At 51.5% G+C, this 24,089-nt stretch overlaps 1 long non-coding RNA gene across 1 annotated transcript; it reads right to left on the reverse strand.

The window, feature by feature from the left end:
• Positions 1 to 1,242: 1,242 nt before the first annotated feature.
• On the reverse strand, positions 1,243 to 22,296 carry LOC142604141 (uncharacterized). The gene is made up of 3 exons (XR_012838038.1): positions 20,340 to 22,296; positions 5,137 to 5,360; positions 1,243 to 2,663 (listed from the first exon to the last, which is right to left on the reverse strand). It is a non-coding gene; the product is annotated as an uncharacterized LOC142604141 (long non-coding RNA).
• Between the last annotated feature and the right edge of the window lie 1,793 nt (positions 22,297 to 24,089).

A 24,089-nucleotide genomic window follows, 5' to 3' on the forward strand; every position in this document is an offset into this window, starting at 1 on the left:
TGCATAAGGTTACCCAGAAAGCCAGCCACAGGGTAGTGGTGGTGTTACCCCACAAACACATAGGCAGCCGTCTGTGGGTGGTACCATCGAACCCAGGTACCACACTGCAGATGGCCCAGGAGGTGCACAAGCATTGCTGCACAAACAGCCTGCTCCAGATCAGCGGTGGGAAGCCAAAAAGCCTCCCTGTGCCTCCGCTGCTGGATCAAATGCCCATAAAAACACCTATGGTTGCTGTCAATGGGTGCGGAGCTGAAGCAGGGAGGGGTTTCACAGACTCAGGCAGCTTTGCAAAGGAGCCAGGATGGAAGGATGCTGGGGTGGGAGAAGGATCTGGGATTTTGACAGACTGCTGGTGCAAAAAGACCTACTTAGGGGTGTAACTTTCACTGTAGGCAGCTCTTCCACTTTGCATTCAAGTGCAGAAATATTCTTTGCTGAGCTTTTCTGCCTCAAATCAAACTACATGCAGGCTTGCGACACAAGCAAGGCACTCCCCAGGCCTTCACCTGGGGCCCAGGACCCCCAAACTCACCTGTGTGCAGTCTCAGCTTGACAAGAGACAATACAGCACTAGGAAAGGAAAGTCAGCGTGTTCCTCAAATATGCAGACACCAACACATTCTTTCCAGGAGCAGTGCCACCAGCTGTACTACTTGGGGCCATTATAGGTAACGGTTTGATTAAGAATTTATACATGTGTTTTACCTTGTTTCTATTGCTGTTGGCAGAAGCAGCCCTTCAGCTGAGACCTAAAACCTCACAGCAGAGAAAATTCAGATTTTACTTAAAGGTAAACTCACTTTGGTTGGAAATCCCTCCAGGCTGAAGTTTTTGGATCGTTTGTCCAAGGGGAAGCGAGGTCTGCATGCCGTGGCATAGGCTATGGGGAACACCTTGGGCTCCAGTGGTCGTGTGGGGACAGCAAAGCCCCTCACTGAGGACTTCTCTTGGTGTCCCAGGTGGGCAGTGGAGGTGGGATGTCCCTCTCCAGGGGTCACTGGGGACCTCAGAGGCCAGAGCCTCCCTGTCTCGCTCCCCACCTCACCCGGGCAGGGGAAAACCTGACCCTAACCTGTGCTTGGATGCAGCAAGGATGCAGCTGGAGAATCAAGAAGCCAAACTGGTAGTTTGACACTGTGCTTTGTCTTGCCAAGATGAAAAAAAAAAAAAAAAAAAAGAACCAAACAAAGACACATACAAGAAAATTCAGTAATGTTTTTTTTCTAATGAATGCCAGTGGGCTTGCTTTTATTTGGTACTTTAGGCATTTACATATAAATTGCTCTATAATGGCTCTGCCCTCCTTCGCTTCAGCGTTTGTTGTTAATGAGCTGCACAGAAGGTCAGGGGGCTGAGCCGAATGCTGCTGCGGGGCTGTGGTGCCATCCTGTCCATCGAGCTGAGCCGCAGGTCCCTCCCTTCCCTCCCGCGCTCCCTGCTGGCTTGCTGGGCACCCAGGCTACCGGGCACCCAAAAAAGCAAAGTCACCTCAAAGATGCGAGGTGACTCCTGTCCCAGGAGTGGTGCATTTTGCATCCCATTCCCAGTGAGATTTGGTCCCATCACGTAGATGACTGCGTTGCAGTGGCATAGTTGGGCTCTGCTGGCAGGAGTGGCAAGGGGATTAATTCAGTTTTTAACGTGCCTCCTCCAGCCCAGCGTGATCTTTGCTGCCAGCCTGACGAACCCCATCCTGACAGCATTGCAGAGGTCACATCACCCTGAATGAAGACGGTTCACCCCGAGACAGAAGGGGCAAAGCTGCCGGCCGGGCTCCGTGCCTGGAGGATGCAGGAGGCAGCAAGGGGAGGCTGAGGGGTCGAGAACAGGCTGCTCACCCTGCCAGGAGGGCTGGGGGTCCCTGGGTGCCTCCAAGCAGAGCCTTGCTCGGGGGCTGCCCGAAGGCAGGAGGAGGGTGGCTGGCAGCCCGGTGCTGGCAGGGGAGGTGGGGGGCAGCCCTGTCCGTCCGACACCGAGCACCGTGGAGCTGACCTAATTTCTGCCATCTCCCAGGGATGCGCTTGTCTCTGGGACTGGATAAGGCTCCCTTTGATCAAAGGAGACTTGTGCTAAAGTCAGCTTTTGTCCATGAAGAATTAAGGCGGTGGGTGTGGGGAGGGGGACACACACCGTGATGGGAGAGGCAGGCGGGAGCGGGCTGGAGAGAAATGCCATTAAGGGCGACAGGCTTTGAAGTGACAAAGCCGGACAGCCCGTGACACTCCCCAAATGCAGAAATGCCTCCAACGACAAGGGGAAAAAAAGAAAAATATAGCAGAGCAGCTTCATCCTGGAGTCTAAGCTGGAGATCGCCTTTGGCAGGGGCGGAGGGTGGCTGCATCTGCAGGAGCGAGGCCCCCCCACTTCACCAATACCTCCTCATCAGAGATGAGCTGGTGCCTACAGCACATGGAGACCCAATACCTGCCCCTCAATGTCTAAAGGCTCATGGCAAAGCTCCTTCCATGTGTTTAACATTTCCATGTGTTTAACAAGGGGCAATAATGAGCTGGTGGACTGGAGAGGAGAACGTGGTGTGGTTTGATGGCATGGGGCAGGGCAAGGGTGTGTTTAGGAACAGGTTGTGTTGTTACCCAGGAGCTCCAGAACCCTGGTGCACTAGTGCTTGCCTCACCTTAGGTCTTGCAGGTGACCTATAACTTAAAAAGAGAACAAGAGATAGTAAATGGAAACCCCTAAAAGTTTTGGAATTACCTAAAACTCCAGCTAATTCTATCTCTTCGCACGCAACCACACCTGCATGCCTGACACGGTCAGCACGACTCCACCACTCATCCGTGAGTCCCTGCCCAGCCCAGGGAGGACCATGAAACACAGACAAACCCTCTACCAAAGAAGAGAAAACAACCCCTCTGCCATCGGATAAGGAAGTTTCTGGGAAACTCCCGCACGGACCAAGTCAGACGGTTCATATGCTTATTTGTGTCCCGTGAACACGAGGTTCTGCAATGCATTCACAAGACACACATTTGCAGAGTATTGAGAATTTTTGCAGAGGATAAGTATTTTTCTTTTAATTGCAACATTGGTTTAATCTAACGCCTGCATTTGGCCAAAAATACTTACCTTGTTCTTTTAGATGAGTAAGCCTGAACTGAAGACAAAACCCTTAATGGCAAAGCAGCAAAGGAGAAAGAACATCCTATATCCTCCACAGGGAACATTTGGCCAAACATCAAAACTAAAAAAAGGCAGCAAATATCCTTTTCCTTCTGCTCTAAGCCTAACTTAAGCCCTTGGGGGCTTTATGTAGGCGTTTCTGTAAAAACACATGCCAAAATGCTACTGGCCTCTGCTAGGGAGGCTGTCGGCAACACAGCCAACGCTCCTTCTTCACACTGCGAAGGGTTATATCAGATGAGTGTGATGCTCTGTGAATCCCAGCTTTAAGATCAGAACTATAAGAGTGAGCAGGACTGGGGCATGTTTATCTATGGAAAAATTTGGTTGTTGCCCTAGTATTTTTCTTTAGGTCACCTGCACCACTCCCTTCTTCCCAAACGGAAAGATTTTTGCCTAGAGAGATGCCCCTGTGGCTAATCAAGAAAAACTACATTCTGAATTCTTCCGTACCAGAATATCCAGCTTCACTTACGGGCAAGAAAAAGAAAAACTCAAACTAAAAAAAAAATAATGCTGGCATTATAATATCAAAAAGACAGTCACCCCCAAACTGAACAGACTCAACAAGGACATTTAAAATTTCAGTTCTCTTTTAACAAGATGGAAGTAAAACTTATACCAAAAAAAAAAAAAAAAGTCGTCTGAGAAGGTGAAAAATAAAACAATGGCTTCTTTTGTTTTCAGAGGGAAGACATACAACTGAGATAAATTTACAATAATAACCTGAAGCTTCAGCCAAGAGCTGAAAAAAGAAAAAAGGCAAGTAGGGAAAAGGCACGGGTCGGTGCTGAAGGCACACACTACTCCAAGGCTCTGCCTCTCATTCCCATGAGAGAGAAACCTGCCAGGGTGGTAAGGGGGAGAGACCTCATCCTCATCCCCCAGCACAGCGCTGGCTGCACTCTCGTCCGAGGGTGCTGGGGGGGGTTCCCAATTCCTGGGCTCTCCATCCTGCACAGATGTGCCATGCATGGGTCTTCTTGCTCCTGAAGTTGCCTAGAGCTATGCAAAGGGCCGTTTCAAAGATGATTCTTCACTGTAGTGGCAAACTGTAAATATTGATACATATACTATAATGTTGGGCTAGATAATGGGGAAAAAAGGTCCCCTGGGAGACTGGTGTAGCTCTGGGATAGGTCACCACCGGTGGCAAAGTCTCCACGCTTGGAGGTTTCCAGGACGTGGCCACACAAAGCCACATCTGACCAGATCTAGTGGTGGTGACAGTCCTTCTTCGAGCAGGAGACTGAGCTAGAGACTTCTAGGTGTCACTTTATAAAGTCATAGAATCATTTAGGTTGGAAAAGGCCTTCAAGATCATCAAGTCCAACCATTAACTTAACACCGCCAAGCCCACCACTAAACCATGTCCCCAAGCACCACATCTACACGGCTTTTAAATACCTCCAGGGATGGTGACTCCACCACTTCCCTGGGCAGCCTGTTCCAACGCTTGACAACCTTTTTGGTGAAGAAATTTTTCCTAATACCCAATCTAAACCTCCCCTGGCACAACTTGAGGCCATTTCCTCTTGTCCTATCACTTGTTACTTGGGAGAAGAGACCAATCCCCACCTGGCCACAACCTCCTTTCAGGTAGTTGCAGAGAGTGATCAGGTCTCCCCTCAGCCTCCTGTTCTCCAGACTAACCAACCCCAGTTCCCTCAGCCGCTCCTCACCAGACTTGTGCTCCAGACCCTTCACCACTTCGTTGCTCTTCTTTGGACAAAATTTTAGTTATTTTTTTTTTATCTTTTTTTTTTATCTTTCACCCAACACATCCATGAAGTCAAGCAGGAGGTCAGTTAAAAAGTCTGAAAAAATTCATTGCTGCAGTGTTTAAACCAAGTGGTACCAAGAGGTATCGCAGAGATGTGACACTTCACACAGCGCTTACACAGTGCTTTGGTAACTCCACTACGGGCAACTTAGGAGTTTAGGAAAATAGGGCAGGCACGTAGGAAAAGGAAGCTAAGTTGTAACAGATACCTGCTCCTTCTTCCTTGCAAATAAACTGGAGATGCCAGAAGCAGAAGCTCCCCTAGACCTGCTGGGGAGCTGAACATGCTGGGGAGCAACAAGGAGACAGCGGAGGTCAGGTCCTGAGAGCCCGGCCACCTCGGGGTGCAGAGCCATGGCTCTGGGGTTGCTCTGGTCCCTCCAGGACTGCTACAGAGCTGAGCGTCACCGAAAGCAGTCTTTGGCAGGAGGATCTGTAAATAACAAATCACTACTGTATGAAATGAGAAATATTACATAAATTACCACCAATTTAGTATAATTTAGAGGACAACCTTGTCCAAGGAGACAATTAATCATTCTTCAGAACAAAAAGGGAGGTAAACAGCCTAAACAATAGATTCCCAAATCTGGTGAGAGTGTGAAATCCCTCTTTTTATTAGTAGTGTCATAGTATTGCAATTAAAATAGTTGCCTGAAGGAAGGAAAGGGAAGTTTTAACCCAGCCTGTTGGATGATCCCACCACAGCTCCAGCAGGACATGGGGTCTCACTGGAAATCCAGACCCTGAAAAAGGCTCCGAGGGACCCAAACAATGGTGATTTCCATGGTGGCCAAGGCGGTTACAGAAAACCCCAGGACATCAACCCGTGATGGCCATGGACACCTCAGCCCTTCCCAACAGCAGGCAGCCAGGGACCAACTAGGGACCCGCGAGTTTGAACCAGAGCACGAACACCCGAGACAAAGGGGTCCTGTGGATGATTGAGGCTGTGTTAGTTATGGGCTGGCGAGGGATGCTCACGTCCCACTCATTACCCATCTCCAGAACCCTCCCATCTCTCTGCTTGTTTGAGAGGATCGGGGCTTCTCCCTCCCTCGCCCTCCCCCTGCATCCTCACAGGAAGCAAACCCGCTTTGCTATAATTGATGGACACAATTCACTGCAATTAGTATTTCAGCAGCAGGTAGTTAACCCTCAGGCCAAACCGCGGTTGTCTCTATTTGGCTTGCTCTGCCTGGCCGTGAATTTAGAGCAAGCTCTTTAGATTAGTGGTTGCTTGCTGAGCCGTCAGAGCAGGCATCCCTCTCTGCTCCTCCATCTAAAGAAAGCTCACTGGTCAGGGCAGAAAAAAACATCCCTCAATCCCCCTTGGCTGCAGAAGCCAGCCCAGCAAAACCCTGTGCCACGACTGCCTGCCTGCTCCAGTAACGAGGTCCTTTCCCTGCTAAAAGGAACTGATATAGGTCATAAATGCAAGCACTAACGCAAAACGCCTTAATGGCCCCGCCACCCAGCCCGATATTTAGACAAAAAGTGATTTGTTTGTCCTTTAAGTTCCCAATAATCTGCATTTATTTTAATTGGCACTCATGGCAAGAGCATTTACAGACAGCAGCTGTGAAGGTATAATTATGTTACAATCTTAGGCATACCTACAAGCTAAAGGTTCTCTGCTCACAGACAAAAAAAAAAGAAAGAAAAAAAACCTCAAAAAACCCAAAAACCAAACAGAAAGAAAGGGGACAGCCATGAAGCCATGGACTTGTCATCTGGACCAGACCCAGGCCAGCATGGAGGGCTTTGCACATGGCAAAGACAGAGCACCCAGAGCTGGCAAGAGATAGACACCTACTGAGACTCCACGGGCAGTGCTGCTAACGGGGCAGTGCCATCCACAGACACTGCCAGGGAGGTGAAAATGCGGCGGAGAACCTTGCAGGGATTAGGAAACACAGGGATTTCCCTGGAAATAGTAAATGTCTGGGGGGCCTCTCAGGGAATTTGGAACAGAAACAAAAATTGTGGAGAGCTCGATCACGTGTTGCAGAATTACAGCAAGGAAGCAAAGTTCTGCAGGCAAAGGGTTGGGTTTGGGGGACTCTGCACTCCTCTCTGCTGTGCACCCCCACCTGCATGATGCTCTCCTAAAAGATTTGTCACTGAAACCAGGGACACGGCATCTGCCGCACACCAGCTGGCTCTGGGAAACAGCGGTGGTCAAGGGAGAAAATCCTCTAGCCATGCATCCCCAGATGCAGCTAACTCTCCCACCGTCGTTTTGAACCCTAGCCCTGTTCTCCAAGACCCCTGCAGCCCTCCCCAGCTTTGTCTCTCCTGCACGCTTAGTCATAAGTCTTTCTGCCCACACTACCCGCAGGCTGCCTGCAATATTTAGGCAGGACACAAAGCCCAGGCTGGTGCTGCTTGCCTGCAATTACAGGAGCTGCACAGGCAGTTCAAAAGTCGGGATGAAAGCACGAGCACAACGTCCAGCCTCAGGGCCACCCGCTCCGTGCACAGGGCACAAACCCAGCCCTGTTCCTCTGCCAGCGGTGCAGGAAAATATCGGTATCTCCAATTTCTACATCTATATCGTGGCTGCTGGCTAGAGATCCTCCTGCTCTCCAGCACAAACCACACAAGCCATGGTGTCCCCCACACACGTAGACACTGTTCCTGTTGCAAAGAAAATCTGCCCGTAGGGAACGCAACAGCAGCTGACAGACGCTGCCGCATACCAGCACCCGCGCTGCTCGCCGCAGAGGTGGGCTGCGTACCCACCAGGGGTTTTTCCAGTTATTTGATGGGAAAAAAATGTTCAAGCTGTCCAACTCCTATTTTCCAAGACCTTCTGCATTGGGTGGATGCCTGATGACATGCAAACACGTTATGGCATTTCAGTGCGCTGCTATTCGTCAGTTGAGTGCTCTTGATCCAAATACAAGGTAAAGCATGTTGATTTTAAACTTCAGGGAAGCCAATACCTTGGTTTTTGCAGTTGGGTCAATCTAAAAACATGCACAGAGCCCACATGGCAGCTCAGCACCATGAGCTGCTGTTATCCAAACCACGTTTAATCGTGTTCATACCTTTCACATTTTAATAAGAGCTTAGTTTTCTTCCCTCCCCCCTTCAGAAAACAAATGGTCTGTCGTTACCAGCTTAACTCTGTCCTAGAAAACTTTTTGCCTGCCAATAATTTATATCCACAGATTGTTTTTAACAATATCACAACATTCCTCAACAGCTGTCTTAAATCCTCTCTGTCCTGGATATATTAACGATGCAGCTGAAAGCCAGCCTGGCCAGGATATTTAAAACTCAGTAACAAAACAATCACCCTGGACAAAAGCCATGGACCAAAAATAAACCATCACTTGCCCAAATAAATAGGAAGCAAATGCCAGAATGCAACTGAGGCGGGGAGGATCACCTGCACGAATTGCCTCAGCCCCAGCATAACAGGGCAGAGACAGCCCCAAGGCTTGGGGGCACGGTGCAGCACGAATACTGGGGCCAGCCTGCTCTAGAGGGTCAGAGGCGATGCCCCCCGCCCCCAGCCTCCCCTCCCAGCCCAGCTCAGGCATCCTCATGCCACCATCGTGCTGTCGGCCGGGCTCTATGGAGCTGACGTTTAAAGTGTTATTTGTTATTCTGTTACGGTCATTTTCTATATTAATTTTATGCAGCATCAAAAGCCCTTTCATATGTTAAACTCTAATTCATATGCTAATACCCAATTTATGGCAAGGTAATTATTTTTTGTCAAATTTATTATTCGGTGTTCACTGCGGAAGGGAGAGGTGGCAGCAGGTGCGTTTTGGCACTCTGCGGTGTGGATGGGCAGGACAGAGCCAGGTAACTCCATCCCGCTTCTCAGGTGTAAACCAGAGCAGGCACAACACCCCAGCCGAAACCCACTGCTGTCTGATATGGGCATCCAAGCACCATCTATTTACTTCCTTACTGGCAGCATCTCCGTCAGAGAACCGGTCCCTCCCCGGAGCAGCTCCTTGTGCTCGCAGGAGCCAGCGGATGCTCCTGGGCACCGTTTGGGACCTTTCAGCCCTTTGTCCCCCCGCAGGCAGCCATGGGCTCGGAGGCACGTGGGCAAAGGGGAACCCGTCAGTGCCAGGGTTTGCACACCAGCTGGCACACACAGGTACCCACGTGTGCCAGCTGGTGTGAGAGTATGGGTGCCCTCGGCCAGGAGCGCCTGGATTGGGATGTGCCACAAGGGTGCACTCATCGTTTGCATGGGAAAAATAGGAAAAGTACATCTGCCAGCTTGGAAAAGTCTGCTCCAAAGCTTTGAAACGGCACCGCTCAGCCTGTCCTGCCTGGGGCCTGGGCTAAGGACGTGTCTGTGCACTCCAAAGCATGTGCCAGGGAAGCAGGGATGGGAGACTTACTTCCTGAGAGGATGGGAGTCAGGATGGTGATGGATGGGATTTTCAAATGATGAAATGAGGACTAACAGAGCAATCCAGGCAGAAATTAGACAGGCACCCACCTCTGCTCACAATAGCCACATTTCTGCCCTGTGCTGCTTTGTACAACCACCGTGGAGTAGTGGCTGGAGTTTCCCCTGAACAGCCAGCTCTCAGCTGCCCTTGACGGGCAGGAGGGGACGAGGACACCTGAGGATGCCCCAGTCCCTGCCCTGAGCACACAGCCCACGTGCAGCACGTTGCTTTACCCTCTCTTCCACCCCAGGAAGAGTTTTGCACATCAGCAAGAGCACCCACACCTCCGCTACAGGCGTGTGATCGGAGCTGCGTTCAGCCGGATACGTGGGAGAGAGTTCCCTTTCCAGCGCGTCCCCGTTTCGCACCCTGCCATCGCCGTGTCCTGCCCTGGCATCACCCACCCTGGCACCGCTCCGAGGGGCTCACGAGAGCCGAGGGAGGGGATGCGGGGAAGGGGCAGCGCAGCAGGGATGGGAAGCATATGCTAAACGTAAAAAACGCGATAGCAGATTAGCCTTCACCAATATTTTTTTTTTTTTAACAGTCTATTTTCTGCTTGAGGAAGCAGGTGCATTTCCCATCCTTGCAGCATCAACAGCCGACAGGCTGTCGGAGGTGTGATGGCTCCAGGACAGTTACACTGCCTCAGATTTCACATTCCTGACACATCCGATAATTATGCCAAATGAGCTCACCTCATCTTCAGCCTTCTGAGCTGCACACATTAAATTAAGTGAAAGCTGTTAGTGTCGCAGTTGAGAAAGGCAGGAGGGGAGAGGCACTGACCCGCCGTGCAGCAGGGACGGGACGGGGCTCACGGGGTCCCCACCACCGTGGCAGACAACCCACCTAGAAGAGCGAGGACCAACCCTCTCCTTCCCCCAACTCAAACCACCAGCTAATATCTACCAACGCTGCCCACGGGAGAGACGGTGCGAGCTGCGAGAGGCACAACGCTGCGGCTCTGCCCCGGGAGCCAGGCACCGGCTTCTCCCCATCTCTCTTTTCAATTAACCCTTTTTCTCAAATCCTGCACGTAATACCCCAGCCCATCCTGGGGATTTTGCACATATATATTTTTGGTTCTTCATCTTACATTTTTAGCATAAAAAACCCCCTACGATTTATTCCGACGATATGAGCAAACTCCACTAGGCAAAATGAAGCTGTAACTCCCTCAAGCTAAACTCCAAATTCATTTCATAATCCTTAGATAAAAGCTTAGAAGCCAGAATATTCATTACCAACCCAGGCTCCATGAGCAGCCAGGGTAGTAATGGAATGGAGCAGATTTGACACAGGGGATGTTGCTACAGAAATTAGCCTGTCATAAGATTACAGGGACTAAGTGTTATTGGGTGATAAGGTGTGATGTGTTAATATTAAATTATCTTGCCAGTAAAAAAAAAAAAAAAAAAACAAAACAGAAAAAAAAGGCACTGATGAAACTCATATTTATTAAAAGCCCTGAATATTATATTAAAAGATCTCAGATAAGCCTGTTTATTTCTGTGCTAGCGACCAAATTGAAAGAATTCTCAAGGAGGGATTTCTTTGAATGGAGCATTACAACAATAAAACAAAAAAAAAAAAGAGTCTTTAATAAATGTTGTGGGACTAAGGAAGCCTGAAAAATTCCAGACTAATCTCTCCCGGGAGGGTTCATTAACCCTTCGTTCCCTTTCTTGTTGCATCAAAACAGGGATAAGTAGAGAGTGTTGCCATACAAAATAATGCTCCGTGCATCCCAACTTCTCTCTCTATAGCAAGAGGAGATTAACTCCACCACCGCGTGTGACACAAGGCTGGGATAGGATGGTAACAAAGGTTTCTGGAAAAAAAAATAAGTACAAACCACAAGCACAAGGCTTAAGTGATTTCTCCAAGTCACCAGGACCAGCAAGATAACAATAGGGCTGTATAGTATCTAGAGTTTGCTTAAAAATTTGATTTGTTGCCATCAGACAGCAACAAATAACGCTGACACCCAACGCACATTTGTTCTGAAGCCGCGCGGTTACATCCATCAGGCGCTGTCTGTACTCGTGCGCTTGCCAGTTTCAGCCAACACCGTGAAGCCGGAGCGAAAGGATGCGAGCCAAAGCACGGCAGAATTAATGGGGGCATTAGGAACGGGAGGGATTTATGAGGCAGCCACAGAGCAGACGGGCTGCTGCGAGGGGACGGCGGCAGCGAGCCTGGACAGTGCTCTGGGGAGAGCAGCCTCGGCAGCAGGTTTTAACCCTGGTAACCCATGTGTATATATATATATACACACACACATACACACACATATATACACGTGTGTGGGTATACTCACTGCAGCGAGTGCGGACGGGCTCTGCAGGGAGACCCCCTGCCCTGCAGATCATGCAGGGAGCTCCCGTGGGTGTCGGGGGGGACAAGGCTTTGCTCACCGGGGGGGTTCAGCTGGAGTTACATCTAGGTCAGAAATTAGAAGAGCATCTCTAACCTCCTGGAGCAACACAGCGAGAAATATAATTAACTTTAAAAAGCTGCTAAGTTCATTAAAATAAAACCCGAGCGAGTATGTTCAAGCAGCAGAGGTGGCAAGGTCCCCATGGCAAGGTCCCCCAGCCTCAGGTCCCCGGTCCCCGCAGGCGCATCCCTGTCCCTCCTGCTAACAGCAAGTCGTCGTGTCCCAGGGCAGCCGAGGGACCTCTGGGAAGGGGCTATAAAGACTTAAATAACTACTGGCGGGCTCTTCTCAAATCCTGGTTGTGTTTCTTTCCCCTTTGAAATAAAGCAGCGTTGCTTTCACCAGATGCTTGAGGAGGGAGGTGATGGTGCTGAGCACGGGGGAGGTCGTCCCCATGAGCAGCACAGGGAGCAGCACCCCGCTTGGCGAGGGCAGAGGTGGGCAGACAGACCGCAGCTCCCTCCCTGCCCACTGTTAGCTGTTCCCACCAGTGCAGGGTGCCCAGAGGAAGCCGGTTTTCAGACAGGGTTCCAAATGATTGTATCTACTTCAATTCCTGAATGTTCAAATATTTTTGTCGTGCTGTCACCACCGACCAGTCTCTCCATCCCATCATGTTGCCCTCTCTTCTTGTTTAACCCCTTGCCATCGTTCAGAGTCGCACTCCAGGCACAGACCCCTCTCTTCTGGAGCTACAACCACCTCGGTGGCACCTCTCCCCCCCTGCCCACACCCACGGCAAGCGCTGGGGACCGCGAGTGCCAGCATCCCTCTGCGCAGCCAAAGGGAAGCCAAGGACCTTCCTGCACTTTGCCCTGGGATGGATCGCAGCCCTCAGGCATTGACACAACTTCAGAGGTACCACAGTCGGTACGTTCTGCCCATGACCCAGCCAACTGAATTATTCAAATATTGTAAAATCTGGCTGCACTACATCTCACTCCTCTTTGCTCTGATGCACTCAGCACAGCTCCAGCTTCACGTGAAGCAGAGGGGCTGCGGAAATGACCCCGCACTAGTCCTGTACCGACTTCTGACCCGCAGACCATGCCATCCTGAGCTGGCTGAGAGCTGTCCTGTAATCAAACCGCTAGGAAAAAGAAGAGAATTTTTCTCCCCGGCTACAGCAAATTTTACAGCAGTGGGATGTTTTGGTTCTTTCTTTACAAAGGATTACACTTTTCTAAAATATTCTTTCTGAGAAATCTTTTGTGACCTATGAGCAGTATAAAAATGCAACTCAGGGACACCGAACAAGGCTATATATCCATTGGGGGATTTGGAAGCGAACAGTGTTGGCACTTAACAAATAATAAATAACCATCATTAATTATTGATCACAACCCCAGCTAATCAAGTTTCACCCCTGTGGTTACCACGCTATCAACAGACCCCTTTGATACAGCCTGCGAACGGCCTTGCAGCGCGCACTCGCCTGGCGTGCGGCTCTCCTCCCCGCCGCCCCGGGAGCCCGCCGGCTGCTGAGCGGGAAATCAGGGAGGAGGGGGGAGAGCTGCTGCCCCCCCCGCACAGCCTGTCCGCCGCCGAGCTCCCAGAGGATGTCTGCGCTTCCAGAGCACGCAGAGTTTCCAGGGAAGCGGAGCCACCTGCGATAGCATCCTGGGGCGCGGTGGGGCTGTAACGGGGTGGGAAAGTCTGGAATTACGGCGGACGGCCTGCACTGATGAGCTAAGCCCGGAGCCAGCGTCAGCTTTGGCCACACTGGGGGTTTTTGGCTGGACAGCCTGGGAACGGGTCCGAGAGCAGCACCATGACCTTGAGGATGCAGAGTCCGGCCCCAGAGAGGCTCTGCTCCACAGCCAGACCCTGCCACGGAGCCACAGCCCCCGCCACACCAGCCAGCACACTACTTGTGGGGCAGGGCAACTCCCCACGATGGGTCAGATGGGGACGGGGGTCCCCCGACACCCACTGCAGCCAGGCAAAGCCGCTGCTTGGCGTCCGCACATCTGCAGTGGTGGGTCCTGCTCCAGCCGGGAAGCGGGAAGGGACGGCATCGTGCTCCACCACCACCTGCCCTTATTTCACAGGCAGTTTGTGGAAGTGTAATGCAAGAAAACTCTGTCTTGCGGTTCTGACAACAGATGACTGCCTGCTCCCTTTATGGGGACGTTAAATCCTGTTATTAAATGCAAGTCATTATCAGGATGTCACCGGCGTCTCTTGATGAAGCTATATACCTGTGTAGACAGCTAGCCCATGTTTGCTTATTTACTATTCATTATAAATGCTCTGAATTGATTTTCCTCATCTTTATCTCTCTCTGGCTGAAGGATTTGTTTTCTCTGTGTGAGTCCAGGGCACCAGACCTTGCTCCCTCCTCCCCAGTGGATGTGTAGGAATGCAAAGCTCTGCCACTGCCATCCTGCCCCGAAAACTGCCTGATATTTGGGCAGGTTGGCGACCCCCCCTACTTCTGCTGTTTTGTGGAGCCCTTGGTTGTGCAGAATTAAGAGCTAACCATAGACCCCTGGTTGCTTCCAACCAATATTTAAGGGCACTTCTCATGCCCTGTCCTGCAAGTAACTAAGCAGCTGCTGTCATGTCAAGGGAGTGGTAGGACCACCCAGAGGACACTCACCGTTTGAGGGGGCAAGGAAAAACGAAAACCTGAGGGCTTTTTCTCCTGAAACCTCACATCCATGTGTTTTTCTCCAGGAAGGAGAAAAGCCTTGAAAAAAATCAGAGCTGGAAGTCAGGAGAGCAAACGAGGTCTTACCAGGAGCAGAACAGGGACCTGAGCTCCATATGCCTGCACCAGGAGATGCAGCAAGCCCACCCCTTTCCTTTGAGCTTCCCGAGCATGCCAACTATTTAGCAAATAAGAATAAAAACCAGAAACATCTGCTGAAGGAAGAGTTAAAGGCATACTGCAAGTCCTAAAAGCAGCATTTCTGGAAGCATTGGTAACTCTGCAAATAGAAGACAGTGTGAATGTTTTACCCACATTCATAGTTCCCAGTAGATGTGCTTCTCCCCTAGACAATTTATGGGCCCTCATCCAAACCAAACATCCACCTCACTTTCAATGACGTTATGACCCTTCCCAAAAAATCTTCTTGAAAACGTGCATTTCTTTCTTGCTGGAAGCAATAAGGCCAAATCTAGGAGTTGAGAATCAGACCTTCCCAAAATACATGGGATGGGGTTAAAAACTCAGGACTCTTGCACATAACTTTCACAGGTCTTCCCCCCATGGGTTTGGTAACAACCCGTTTCCAAGTGAAGGGAAGCCACGTGTAGTTTTTAAGCCTCCTCTAGTGATTTTTAAGCACCCACTGCTGCTGCTCACGCTGGGGAGTCCTCCCGACACAACACCGACCGCGAGCGCGGCCACAGGTTTAAATTTGCTTTTTCCCCCGGTGTGTTGGGAAGCTGCTTCGGGGCACACCCCAGAGAGAGAGCCGACACAGTGACACATCCGCCTCCGAGAAATCAGGATGGCGAGGACGGCAGTCCCTGGGAGAAGAGCTGCCTCCTGCATTATACAAGTTTCCCAACCAAACTGTATTCCCTCCTGCTCAGGCAACACGTACTTGCTAATTTGTGCTGGAAAGGAGGGAATTAAGTATTCCCCTCCCTCGCTGCATGGGGAATAGCCCAAATTTCCCAGAAATCTCTCCTGACTTGTCCTCTAAATAAAGCTTAAATAATGCCACGCTGTCCTTTAGGCAGCTTATGGCAGAATATTGAGAAATATGAACAAATATATACTCATATGCAGACAAATATATATAAAATACCCTCCTTCAAGCTGCCCAGCACGCACAGTAGGCAGTCACACTGGTCTTCAAATACCTGCAAATGAATATTGTGGGGCAGGCCACATAATTAACACATCATTAAGCCACATCATTAACCCTTCCTTACCCCCACAGGATCCCAGATGCTCCATTGCAACGTGCTGGCCCTGAGCAGCCCCATCCCTGCACTCCCTCTCTGCACTTTATTATCCACGAGATCAGGCAAAACACTGTCAAAAATGTTCTGATTATTTCCTAGGAGGCAGCATAAGCAGCCTTTCAGCCTGGGTGACCTTGGGGGCTTTATCTTCCATCAGATAAGTAATTCCCCCTGGCTGGAGGGAGGCATCAAGGGGCTGAGACCCTCCTGCTCCATGGAGGGGCTCTGGCCAACCCTGCTGGGCTCCGGCTTTGCAGCCACGACCCTCCTTTCTGATAGCCGTCAGGTGCTGAAATCCCTGTGGCACCCCATAGATCTGGGTCTCTTTATACAATAATCTTCCCCAGCATCTAACCCCATGGTGGAAAAAGCGCATCCTGCTCCTCGCAGGGAAGGAGGAGGGTGCTGGGGGCATGGATGCTGCAGGGACGGGATGGGACAGGGATGTGCAGGGACCAGGCATCATTTGCAATCCCCCTTCCCACCCAAGCCGGAGCATTTTACCCTTCACAGCAGGCCAAGCAGGAACGGGAATTTTCCCTCTCCTCACGTCTTTGGTCTGTGCTGTATCCCTGAGCTCCACAGATCTCACGTTGCTCCAGGGTTTAAGGCAGATTCTTGCTGCCTGACTCAGGCGATGTGGAAATAAGCATAAAATGGGATTCAGAGAACAAAGCTGTTACTAGGGATAACCAAGAGCAGAACAAGGGATGCCTCTCAAAGCCAAGGACCCTGCCCGGGTGCATGCTGTGCTACCGCCTTCCCATGCTGGGGATTTCACATCGGCACGAGGACATGGAGAAGGAAGAGGGCGTCCAGGAGAGTTTCCCCCAGCCCACAGGCCAGCACCCTCCTGTCCTGGTGTCACCACTCAGCTCACACCCAGGGGACGGGCGCCCACCATGCCCCGGCTCCCGCAGATGGAGAGCGGGGAAGAGCCTGGCGTGAGCAGGCTCTTTTCTCTCAATGGCATCAATTATTTCTGTAATCAGCACCTCGCTGCCAAAACTGAACATCCATTATTACAGGATTCCAAAACAAAAATAACCCAAGGGAGGGAAAATATATAATTCAGAAGCTGTCCTCCTCCCGAACTGTGCACGTTGTGTCAGTGCCATCCAGAGGCAGCAAACCAGCCGAAAGCACCCAAACCAGCCGAAAGCACCCAAAGCACCCGCAGCCCAGGGTTCACCCCGTGCCCGGAGGCCGTGTGGCCCCAGCGTGTCGGGGAGGGTGACCCAAGAGGGGATGCTGCCCCAGCGATGCAGAGCCACCGGCCCCGCTGGCCGCTGCCCCGTGGGGCACACGGGCAGGGATGCACGCTGCAGCCCGGCAGCCCTGGGGAGCAGGCAGCACCCGCGGTCATCCCGGCAGCACGGCAGCACGGGCGGCCGTGGCCCTGCACCTCCGAGAGTGGGACCAAGGCGTAGCCGAACGCGCTCCCCGCTCGCAGGCAGCCTGGCTATTAATATGCGTGCAGCTGTATTAATAGAGCTGGCCAAACACCGCCTCAGGCCAGAGGAATATTTCAGCGTTCCATTTTCATCCCAAATTAGACTGTAACAGCTAAACAGGAACATTATTTTTTCACTGATGGCAGGTTCATGAAAAATATCAAATGAGAAAAGGAGAGATGAGCAAATATCACATCTTTCCCATCGGTGGCGTCCAGGCTGGGGGTGTATCTGCCCATACCACCCTGCCCCATGGGCACTGTCGGCTCCTGCCTCGTGCCCTCACACCTTTACACCTGGTGCCCTTATTTCAGTGCGACAGGTCTACTCTTGGGACCAAACTGGCTCCCCCAGCCCAGCAATGCCCCCCGAGATGGCTGCAGCCACCCCTGGGGCTTACAGCCGGTCTGTAGGTCGGGTCGGGACAAAGCTCACACCCAAACCAGCTGCAGCCGGGAAAGGTGACACCAGCTCCACAACTGGGACCAAACCCTGTGCCGTCATCAAGCCCAAAGGAGCCCCTGGCACGGCCCCACGGTCCCTGCCCCCATCCCACCGGGAGCAGTGAGGGCCTGCGAAACCATCTCCACTGTAGAAACCTTTCTGTTCACTTTTGTTCGCTTCCTTTTTCAAAAAATTACAAATTTCTCTTCAACATATTTAAGAGTGAGGAGCCTGCATAATGAAAGAATAGAATTGCCTTCTATCCCTGGAAACCCTGTCCTATTTTGCAACGATTAACTAACTATATTTGCATACTGTCCATTCCTGGTTAAAGACTCAGGGGGACAATTTCCAAACACTTTCTAATCTTACACAGAACTTGCACGCAGCGTTGTCATTTCCTGACAACCTCCAGCGTGGCTGCATCTGGCAAGCTCCACTTTTGCTTCCTTTTGCTAATATTAGTTCATATTTCTGTTGCCCGCTTGCCCACACCAGGGCCCCGCTGTGCTGGGTGCTGGACCAATGAGAAGGATGATGCCTTCCTCACCGTGGAACATTGCTGCATAAATCAAACGGTGTTTACACGAGCAGCGGGCTGGTAAGACTCACGCCCACATGAGGGCATCACCTTTTTTGCTGAATTTTTATGCCTGTGCTCTCATTTAGGGTATTAGGGCTGCTGGGGATTGCTGCTGCTTTTCTCCCCCTGGGGTTTGCAGGCGAAGGTTTCCCAGGATGGAGTGTGTTTCCTCACACACACCAATGCCACCGAGCTCTTCCAACAACCCAAACATCCCACGACAAAATTGCATCCACTAGCTTCATCTACTGGTACCTATCGATGAAGCAGCAATGGATCAGCCTACGTAACCCCAAATCACGCAATATAAACCCTAGGCCGTCCCTCAAGGGAAATGCAGAAACTCTGGTGATTTTGAGGCTGGGAATGCCATTGGAAATCAAAAGGTTTGGGGACTTAGTAATCACCATAGCAGGGTTTATTAAACAAATTATTACTGAGCAAGTAAATAAAGCAGCGGGAATCAAAGCGGCAATCGATAGCATCGTTCGATCTGGGGCAGCCTGAGCGCAGCCTCGGACACAATCCCATGGTGCCACCAAAGCCCAGTGCCACAGCCAGCACCAAGGTGGGGGGACACCCCATCACACGGGTGCTTGAGTGGGAGCTGAGCAGAGCTACAATAAACACCCCAAAAACCAGCTAGATAAGCACAGGCTGGGATAGGAGCGGCTCAGGGATCTTTGCTCTTTTACATCCCCCGTTACACGCCAGCCCCATCACTGCCTTTCCCATGATACAGCCCCCTCGTCGTGGCAGTAACCCCGGGGCAGCACGTGCAACCTGCAAGCCCTTTTTCTGCTCATAAAAGCACCAGCAGCACCGATTAGCTGTCCTCTGCTGCAGCCCCCGCCAGCACAGAGCCATTCCCTCCCAGCGTAAAGGGAAGAAGCCACATCGCAATTCACAGAGCTTGTAACCTCCCACAAAGGCTCACGTGTTGCGCTTTCTCCCCCGTGCAGGCGCAGCAGCCAGCACAGAGCATTGAGAAAGCCTCCCACCATGGAGGAAAGCACCCCATGGGCACCCACGGGAAAAGTTACCCATCTCCGCACTCAGCTCGTCCTGTTTGCCATGGTCAAACTGGACCACAGCATCTTCACGTGGTCAGACCACGGCATGGGGTCGAGCACGGGGCTTTGCTTTCCTGTGCGAATGGCTGCCCCACAAACAAAAAGCATCCCACAGTCACAGCCCTCTCCTGCCCAGTGACCTCAGGGCTGACCCAAAACCCTCTTCCAAGGACAGCACCAATGCAACTCCCCATGGCATTTATTTATGGGACTGAAGGTGATCAAATCCCCAGTATTTGTTAATAAAGCACGACAGAAGTGAGAGACGCCTCTCTGCCCAGGCAGGAATACATTATCGTGCCCTCTGACGCCTGGAATTTATGTGCTCGATTTGCACAGCCTGCATTACTCATCAGGGGCAACACAAAAGCACAGCCAAGCCCAAGGGAATAAATCTGCCCGTTCAGGAAGGTACCTGCAGGGAGCAGCCCCGGACGGGGACTTTGTCACGGCAGGGGAACACGAGGGCTGGCTACAGGCACGTTCACCCTTACAGCCACGTACCCACCACCAGCCCAGTGAGCGGGTACCGTACTTTCCACCTCCTCTTTTCTTTTTCCACCCCCTTTTTTCCCCCACCTCCTTTCCCAAAGGAGACCAGCCACCGTGATCCCAAAGGGAAAGGGTCACTATTTGTTCCCCTCTGTGCAAACACGGAGGAGAGCCCTCCCGGCCCCCGACACACACAGATGGCCCCACGCTGCTTGATGCTGCTGGAAAGTGTCAGTGTCCAATATGTCCTGAATTTCCCCTTGCACCAGCCCAGCTATAATCAGCTTTGGATTACCATAGTCTTCTAAAGTACCAGACTCTGATAACATCCCTTCTGTTACCGACCCTTTAAATCTCCCCAGTCACACTGATGGTTTCCCCCCAGCAACCCAGCACCAATTACCAGGAAGTGAAAAGAACCTCAAAACAGAAAAAAAAAAGAAAAAAAGTTAATAATCAGGTGAAAGCCAGACACTGTTGCAATGAGTGGCCGGTGGCTGTTTTTTTGCAGCAGCACAACTAGAAGAGGAAACAGAGTGAAATCAGACAGTGGGGACTTTAAAACTGACCACTTTCCCATAACGTATCATTAACCTCTGGAAGACGCTGCTGCAAATTGTCCCTGAGGTTTCAGTGGTGCAGGGCTCAAGCTGATCAGATGTTCCGAGCAATGGTGAGAAGAGCCACGGCCACCTGAAGCACAAGAGAAAAAGTGTTGTATGGGTTACAGAGGTTTACCCTTCAGAACATAGTCCGAGTGTTGTCTGAGCACATGAAGAATCTCCCTCTTATCAACCATCACCATTTTTCTGCCATCCTTCCCTTGAAGCTGCTGGCACATGCGGCAGCAAGAATGTCCTTCATGGCGTCTGGCCTACCCCAGTGTTTCGAGCTGCCTGATGTGTACATCTCATTGTTGATTTTCCAACAAGTCCCCAACAGCTCCTCACTTGAGCTCCTCCTTCTACATCAGGTTGCCCTTTTTTCTTCAGTATTTTCTCCAGATGTGCTTCGGTGAGGAGCCAGCACAGCCCACGCACCCGCAGGGTCATGGCACGCTGGCCCAGCCCTTCTCCCCATCACATATTGGAAAGTGGAGATCTTGAAAATCAGAGACTGCTGCTTTTCAACAGTTCTCCTCACTCCATTTAATTTTGGGTTTCAACAACCTTACAGTTTTCATCAATCCAATTGCCTCGAGTGGTAAAACTCAGGTCATGCAGGCAAGAGATGGGGCCTAAAAATAACTCCAGCAGCAAGAAAACAGAAATAGGTTAATGAACATCTTCTTTAAAGTCTCCATTCTCCTGCCGGCGTGGTGCCCGGGGAGCATCCCCCACCGCAGCCCAGGGCACGGGGCAGCTCTGCACTGCAGCAGCCCCTGGGGCAAAGAGCCCTGGCACGGAGCGGCACAGAAGCAAAGCCTGCCGTCCCACACCGACCCGGGATGGGGGCAGTGACCGCTGTCCCCAGTGACCATGTTTTGCAGCACTAAAAGGTATTTAAAAGTCCCCGGGTGCCTGAATCCCATTGCAATGTGCTGGAGACCTCGAGGTGCCAGTACGGCTCGTTGTCTCCTTAGCAGAATGCAGCCACGTGGGGACATTTCGGTACCCAGTGCTGTAGAAAAGCTTCACCCCCCGGGTGACATCAGTGCCCGTGCAGCTCGCAGCAAGCACCGCAGCCTTCGGGGAGGGACACGTGGCAGGGCCACCGCTAACAAAGCGCGGTGCATCCCAGGAAAGCTCCTCCGGTGACCCTGCGCTGGCCATTTCACACCCTCGCTGAGCATCGAGGGCAGAGGGCAGCCAGGAACAAAAAGAACTTTACAGCCCAGCCAAGCGCAAAGGAAATAAAGAAGGAAGGAGAGAAAAAAAAAAAAGAAGCTGACAGTGTGGAGAGAGAAACTTTAGAGGTACTTGCTTTCATCCCTTTCCTCTTGCTGTACAGTGGGAAAGGATGAGGAGAAGATCCCGGTGCCTCTGCGGGGACGCAGCGTGCTGGCTCTCGCCGTGACACGCAGGCATCGGCATTGCCGCCGCACATCCTTTTCCTCGGGATATGTCAGCCGGTGCTTTTAAACTCTTTAACGTTTTCAAAAGACCGATAAGGTAAATCCTCCGGGCCCCGAGCAAGGCTCCCACTGGACCCCAGAGGAGTTTTGCCTAAATACTGCAGGATTATTATAACCAAAATGTTTCTGTGGATTCAAATCCAAGCCTTTTCATATACAGCCTGTAGCTGCAAGTTTTGTCAGTGAATGGCCCTGATAAAGCCTTCCTGATTTTACCCCTATTTTAATATAATTGGTATTTCTCTCCTTGTAATTCAGACACCTCCTTTTCTATGCCATTTTTTCATTTCACACCAGCACTGAGGATTTACTTTTTTCCCTCACAAAAGGGAAAAAATCAGTTTCTCCACCCTGTACCCTGAATGCTCCTTAAGGAGCTGCTCTTAGGGAGCCAAGATGGACCCAGGAACCCCAAAGCTGAGACGGGGAGAGACCAGCAACCCGATTCTCGCTGCATCGCACCCACCTGCCCTGCTGCCAATGGGCTGGGAAATGCAGCTGGAAAATAGGAGGGAGCTTTGTAGACACCATCCATGGGTTAAATTGCTGCCCAGCAGAGTCTGGCTGTGTCGATGCAGGTGTAGGGGCAGCCCTAGATGGGTTTGTGAGGCTGGGGTGACCCCAGGAGCTGCGGCGCTGGGTGAAGCACCCTGTCCCACGAGGCTGGGGACCAGGGGGATGACAAGCCAGCCCTGCCTGGGAGGACAGCGCTGGGGACAGGGGCTCACGCCATGGGCAGCAGTCGCACTCTACCCCGGATGCTGTGGGTTTGCCAGCCAGCAGAATTAAGTCTATCTATTCGGCTTAGTGCCTTGAGCTGCTCAGTGGCTTCGGCAGCTCCTTCTGCAGGGCAAGGGGTGAGGACCAGGAGGATTACCGTCTGACAAGAGATGCTGAAGCAGCATCTGGAAGAAGGAATTTCTTCTTGGTGGCCTCTTCTAGGACATCAGCATTCATGACACCTCCTCTTAGTGATGTCCTGAGACATGCCATCATCCAGCAAAGGGGGGAGCTTGGAAGTTTCCTTAAAAAATTGCTGTCCCCTTCGAATCCTTGCATTCTCTGCGTCTGACCGCAAGGTGATACCATGGAGAGGTTGCAGCGGGTGTTCTCCGTCTCCTATGGATCGCCACAGTGGAAAATTGAGCCTGGAAGGACAAAAAATAAATTTCTTTGCTGGGACAGTGCTGCACTGCACCAGGCTCTGTGAACAAGCTTCACCCTGAAGGTGTGAGCCCGGCCCGGGGGGCACACTGTAGCTGTGCCAGCGCTCCCCCGCTCCCCTTCCCCGGACAATGAGGGAATAGCTCCTGTCAATGCACACCAGCAGAGCCCCAAAGCAAACAGAAAGGAAGAGGCGTGAGACTGCAAACCCCAGGTAAATGTCTAAATCAATAGCACAGCAGCTCAATAGCGTTTCCCTACAAATCCAGCGAGCCACACTTACAGATGCCTCCAAATTAAGGGCAGATTTCTCATCAGCTCAGCAACTACCACTCCTCAAGGCACTGAATGGCCTGTGCCTGCCTGGGCTGGGAGAGAAACAGCAGCGGTAGCTGCAGAGATGAAGTCTCAGCGGTCCCCAAAGCCACCCAAGTACAAAGCCGGAGGCAGCCCTAATGTTCCTGCCGATCTGTATTTTGGTGCCCAACCCTCTCTGGTGCCTCTTAGCCAGGAACTGCGTGGAGCTACTTCTGCCTGCAGGGACTACCTACGTTATCGCTGGGGAAAAAAAAGAAAAGAAAAAAAAAAAGAGGATCCTAGAGGGAATAGCAGTCTTGCTGGCAAGTGGTTTCAGCCAGGCTGCCGCACAGCAGGGTGTATTAGCCCAGACTCGTTGGGCTGCACAGCATCCAATCCCCCAAACTTGGTCTGAAGCTGCATAAGGTACCGCTCAGCATCGCACCGAGCAGCATGGTGTGTCCCAGGGAGGGGGGATCGACTCGGGGTCTGGCACACAGGCCCCTTGCGTGTGTGGCAAGGGGAGTCGGGGCCAGTCCCCCCTCCTTCCTGAAGGCCAGGCTGAAAGCAGAGGCTGGTGCCTCCCGGGGCATCCGGCATCCCCTCCCTCCCCTCCTGCTAACTGCTCCTCCTTGCCAGCTCTTCTCAGCTTGTAAAAACCAGATTAAACTTCTGGGTTCAATTTAGTTTCAGCCCCTCTATGACTAGTGGTAAAAAGTACAACGCTCCCCTTCCACTCATAAAAATCAAACTCCAGCTATCATTAGATTTTTATATTCCTCCG

The sequence above is a fragment of the Balearica regulorum genome, chromosome 16 (genome assembly GCF_011004875.1).
Source record: "Balearica regulorum gibbericeps isolate bBalReg1 chromosome 16, bBalReg1.pri, whole genome shotgun sequence".
NCBI classification, from domain to species: Eukaryota; Metazoa; Chordata; class Aves; order Gruiformes; family Gruidae; genus Balearica; species Balearica regulorum.